Source organism: Delphinus delphis, chromosome 8 (assembly GCF_949987515.2).
Source record: "Delphinus delphis chromosome 8, mDelDel1.2, whole genome shotgun sequence".
NCBI classification, from domain to species: domain Eukaryota; kingdom Metazoa; phylum Chordata; class Mammalia; order Artiodactyla; family Delphinidae; genus Delphinus; species Delphinus delphis.
The window spans coordinates 2,272,702-2,278,701 of NC_082690.1; positions in this window are offsets into that span (position 1 = coordinate 2,272,702).

Consider the following 6,000-nt stretch of genomic DNA (forward strand, 5'->3'; position numbering starts at 1 on the left):
TAAGGATTAATTATAATAATGGCCCGTGGATTTGAGATAGGAAAGAAGAGGGGCACCCAAGGCCCTGGATGGATGGAGCAGTGGTGGAGGTGAGATTTAACGAAGGTAAAGGATGGACCCAGGGCGCTGGAGCAAGGATGCCAGCAGGATGAGAGCTGAGGCCAAAGAGGGTGATCTGGACTCATTTCCACATGGTTCTCGAGGATGGCACGTTCCCGGGGAAGGCTGCACAGTTGTAGCTGCACAGTTGTAACCTCTAGGGAGGTTACAGCCTGAGAGGCTTGGGTAGGTGACGAGGCCTCCGAGGATGACGGAGGGTTGAGGGGAGACAGAATGTGAGGAGGAGTGGGTGTCTTCTGTGAAACGAGGGAGAGACCAGATGTCAGTGGACGACAGCACGAAGGCCGGGTGCAGGACATCTGAATGTCCAGTGGGGGAGCCTTAGAGGGTCAGCAGTGTGTGTGTGTGTGTGTGTGCATGCGTGTGTGTATGTGTGTGCGTGTGCATGTGTGTTCGTGTATGCGTGTGCATGCGCATGTGTGTGCATGTGTGCGTGTGTGTGTGTGTATGTGCATGTGTGCATGGACCGAGGGGAGGTGGATGTCTCACTCAAGGCGGGCACGATAGCCCCCTCCTTTTCCCACCGTCCCCAGCCTCTGCCTATCCCACACAGGCTCATTTGTGCTTTGTGTTTATTGCACTTTATATGCAAGTTTCACAATAACTTCAGGAAACATTCTCAATTAATAAAATGCAAATATATTCAGCTCACTGTCTCATTTTACAAATGTAATTTTCCCATTGATGTTTAATTGTCTTAAAATTCTTTCAAGGTTAAATGGGAACTATCTCTTGAACATTAGTTATTAAATTATGTAACACCAATTAATTTGCTGAATTGATTTGCGCTTTATGACATTTGTTATTAATTGTTTGAAAGCAAACTTCCAATTATCAAGGGATCAGATATTCTCAGCTCAAAATTCCTCTGAGAGTAGCAGAAAGCTGGTCTGTCATTTTGAAGGTCCTCGTTCCTTGTGACCAGTGACTTGAGCCCCAAAGTGGGATCAACCAAAGGAAGCATTTTCCTGGGTTGAGGGTTCTGAGAAGCCCAGACTCTACTGCTGCTTTTCCACTGTCTGTCAATGCCAGCTGTTCTCCAGTAAAACGACAGCACCTAGAAGTAGCCATGAGATCTCTCTGTGCAAAGAACTACCATTTTCTCCATTTGTCCTACACCTGAAATAGAACACCCTTGCACTGGTGTTTTACGCCACCTGATTTCACCACCTGTGAGACTTTGACATCTGGACCAGCACCTGGTGCCAGGGGCCAATTGTGATCCTTCTACAACCAGTGATGGGTCCTCATGGCCAACAGGGTGGTGGGCGGTCCAGTTCTAAAGTCCTATCTCCTGCCTTCTCAGGACTCTGAGTACCAACCACCACTGTTCAGGTTCCCCAATAGCAGAATCTGAGCCAGGCTTGGAGTGCAGGTGTTGATCAGGGATCAGTATACGTGGAAGGAGAGGAGGAGGCAAAACTGGGCACGGGAGGAGCACCGCAGCTCAGCCCAGCCTTGGACCCACCTGGGGGCTCTGGAAGGAACACTGCTGTTCAGAGTCACCTCATGATGTGTCTTATGTCCCTGGAGGTGGACTCCCCCAGGAAAAGATATGACCTAGAGCCAGGTGGCCCTCCGCTGAGGCACACCCTGAGGGAGCTGAGAGCTGGAGGTGGTCTGCTGACCTCACTGTAGCTCAATACTGATTGCTCCTGAAGAGGGATCTGGGCAGTGCGTGCCCGTGTCCACCCCTCCAGAACCGAAGATTAAGGATGATATATGCAAACGACCCAGTAGATTACAGGTGTCTGGTAAATAGTAGTTAATGTTCTAATTATTTAATTTTATAATGGGAATCCTTTGGAAAAATAGAGTAGGCAATAGTGTTACAATGACAAAGATCAGAGAAGGGTATCCTTCCTCTGTAGGGACCTCAACAGTGAGTTCTGCAGTCAGAAGCACAGGACAGATGGGGACACTCCTGACTGTGTGGGTGGACATCTTCTTCCTATTTACAGAAGAAGATTCCTGCGTTCAGGGTAGCAGGGTGACTTGCCCAAAGGCATGTGTTGGAAAGTATAGAGTCCAAATTGGAACCCAGGTTTTCTGTCTCCAAAGACACCAGTCTTTGTTCTCTGCTGCCACTTAAAACAATAAAAGCCATATGAAAAGGTGTATTTTTACCTGTGTGGCAGCAAATTTTTTTAGCAACATAAACTCTCTTTTTTCTGCAGAAGTCACTAGCCCCATTTTCCAGGAAGTTCAGGACAGACTAAAAGCACCTTGATTTCCTGCTGCTAACGCCTTGGACTCCAGAGTGAAGGACCAGAGAGGTGTCATCCAAAGCAGGGGTCCCCAGCCCCCGGGCCACAGACCAATACCGGTCCGTGGCCTGTTAGGAACCGGGCCGCACGGCAGGAGGTGAGCGGCAGGTGAGTGAGGGAAGCTTCATCTGTATGTACAGCCGCTCCCCATCGCTCACATTACCGCCTGAGCTCCGCCTCCTGCCAGCAGTATAGTGAGTTGTATAATTATTTCATTATGTTTTACAATGTAATAATAATAGAAATAAAGTGCACAGTACATGTAATGTGCTTGAATTATCCTGAAACCATCCCCGCCCCCATCGGTGGAAAAATCATCTTCCATGAAACCAATCCCTGCCAAAAAGGTTGGGGACCACTGCTCCAAAGGGCATCAAGGGCTTTGAGAGGAAAGAAGAGAGAGGTGTCAGTGACAGAGAGAATAAAAGCAGAGGAGTTTGAAGCTGGGGAGACAGAAAAGAAAGGTAACAGGAGGCGATACGCCGACTCCCAGGCCCCCCCTAGGACAGGGAGGTCCAGGCCGCTGCCCGGAGGAGCTGGCAATGAGCGCATGGGTGGCCGAAAGTTGGAGGGCAGTGTCTTAGGCGGTGAACCATACATCACCGGCACCCCAGGATGATGCCAGTTACACTCCGTGATCCAGGTGAGTCAGAACGCGACCCTGGGAGACATGAGGCTGAGTGTAATGCCTGCACTTGGGCAAGACTGAGCCCGGGGGGCAGTTCCAGTGGACACACTGTTGCCTTTGAATCAGTGCAGCTCAGAACAGGGTTTTTACAAAAAGACATGAAATAAACATGATTATTTATTAGTCATAATCTCAATTAAAAGCTGCCAAATTTTAGGCAAATGGTAGCAAATAACATAGTTTGAAATTATGAGAAATTTATATTTAAATTTATATTAAACTTAAATTTCTATTTAAATTATGGACATTTATATTTTAAAAAATACCTTTTCAAACAACATCTGGAATCATTAAAATCATAGGAGAAAATTAATAAAATGTGTACAGAGCCTGTGCACTAAAAACTACAAAACATTTTTGAGAAGTCAAAGACCAGATTGAGCTATGAAGTCAGTACAATGCCAGTCAAATTCTAACAGCAATTATGTTTTTTACATTAAGATAGTTTCACAAGATAATTATTCTGTCAAGCCGATGGGTTCCAGAACATGGTTTAAAATCGCAGCCTAATTAATTCAGCCCTAGGCCCCTCCTCTAGCCCTCTTTACTGATTTTTCTCTCTCCTCCCAAATATCCAGGTTATATTTCCGGTTCTACTAAAATTGCCTTGCTGCAGAGCACTTTAATGGGATGCAAAGACGGGACTCATTTATTATTGCACAATAAGCATGTCGAGAAGTTTCCTTTGCCACACAACCCCGGGTGTTTTATTACTATAGTTTGCAAAACTGAGGAGGGAAAATGATTGCTCGGGACTCTCCAAGAAGAATGTACATGACACCTACTGCTTGTTTATTTAAGTTGATGTGGGGATTTGGGCCCTTAGTGCAGGCGGTCCCTGACTTACAATGATTCAACGTACAATTTTTCTACTTCACAATGGTGCAAAAGTGATACACTTTCAGTAGAGTCTGTACTTGGAATGTTGAATTTTGACCTTTTCCCGGGCTGGTGATATGCAGTACAACCCTTTCCCGCAATGCTGGTGAACAACGGATACACTTAAACCATCCTGGACCCCGACAACCAGTCCGTTTCTCACTTTCAGTACAGTATTCAATCAATTACATGAGACAGTCAACACTTTATTAAAAACTAGGCTAACATGAGTGCTCTCAGCAGCTTTAGGGGAGGCTGGGTTGAGCTGTGATGCTGTAGGTCAAGTGTATTCAGTGCATTTCTGGCTTCGAGATTTTCAATCCACAATGGGTTTATCGGGACATAACCCCATTGTGGGTCAAGGAAGATCCATAATGGGTTAAAATTCTTAATGTCAATGTCAACTCCAAGGGATGATCTAAGAAGTTTGATTTCAGAGTCAGAAAGTGTCCTGGTTAGGACGGTGGGTGACAGAGATTCTTGGCTTTAATTCAGGAAGAATTTCTTAGAGAAAGAAAAAAGGACAAAGGTTGCCGGCTTTTCCTGTTCAGAACAGCTCAGTCTGTAGGGCTTTAGAAGGCATGAACAGCAGGTAGAGGTCGACAGGGTGTCCCAGGTACCACGGCCCCCACCTGGCACCTCACCTGGCACCAGCCCTGCCTGGTTTCCAGGCTCTGTGTCCCTCCCTCCTCCTCAGGGACCAGGGACTCTATTCCCCAAGGTCAGCTATGCAAGGAGAGTCTCCTCAGGGGGCCGCCAGACCTCACAGGCCTCCTCCCCTTTCTGTGACTTGTATCATCTGAGGATTCTCACTAATATGATTCTGGCCCTGCTCTGGCTTTAGGGGATGCTGTTCTCCCTTTAATGGTCTTTTTTAAAATTAATTAATTAATTAATTTGGCTGTGCCAAGTCTTAGTTGCAGCATGTGAGATCTTCGATGTGGCGTGCGGGGTCTTTTAGATATGGCATGTGGGATCTTTAGATGTGGCATGCGAGATCTAGTTCCCTGACCAGGGATCAAACCCAGGCCCCCTGCACTGGGAGTGTGGAGTCTTAATCTCTGGACCCCCAGGGAAGTTCCCCCCTTTAATGGTCTTAATCTAGTTCAGACCCCTGAGAACTGGCTGGAAAATATAAACAAGAATTTACAAACAGCCCAGAGAAAACCAAAGGAAACGAAAACAAAACAAAACAAAACCCTGTGAGTAATGACATCTCGGCTATGGGACTCACAGGCAGAGTTATTCTTCCATCTGGTTCACACCACCCCATCTCTCTCCCTCCATATATCCCAGGCCAATTGCAGGAGGAGGCACTGGGCCTCTTTAGCTGACAATTCTTCATCACCATCACCATCATCATCACCATCATCATCATCATCACCATCATCATCATCTCATCATCATCATCACCATCATCATCATCACCATCATCATCATCATCTCATCACCATCATCATCCCATCATCATCATCACCATCATCACCATCATCTCATCATCATCATCACCATCATCATCATCACCATCATCATCATCATCACCATATCACCATCATCTTCATCATCATCATCAGAGCGTCCCCAGGGGATGAGTCGGCCTTCAGTGCCTTCCTGTCCCCCCTGCTTCATGAAGGTCAACTCAAATTTCAAAGCTGCCTCTGGTCCTCATAACTTTATTTTTTTTCCCAGGTGCATTTCTACCCATTGAATAGGATATTAAAATCTCAACTCATATAAGCAGCAGGGAGACTGAACTGTATTTTATTTTCTTTAAAAATTTGAGAAAAACCCTCAAATGTTGCACCTTTGTTGCCCTGGCAGAGTCATTCATCATTTTCCACTTTTATTAAATTTACATATTTACTTATCAAAAAACATTATTAAAAATGAATAGGCATGTGACAATTGGGAAAGTATTACACAGATAGATATAGAAATAGATACCAATGTAGATATGTAGATATAAAACGGGTGAGTCATTCTTCGTGTACAATTCAACAACTAATACGTGAAAAACCCATTGAAAAATGCAAGCAGGCATTTCAC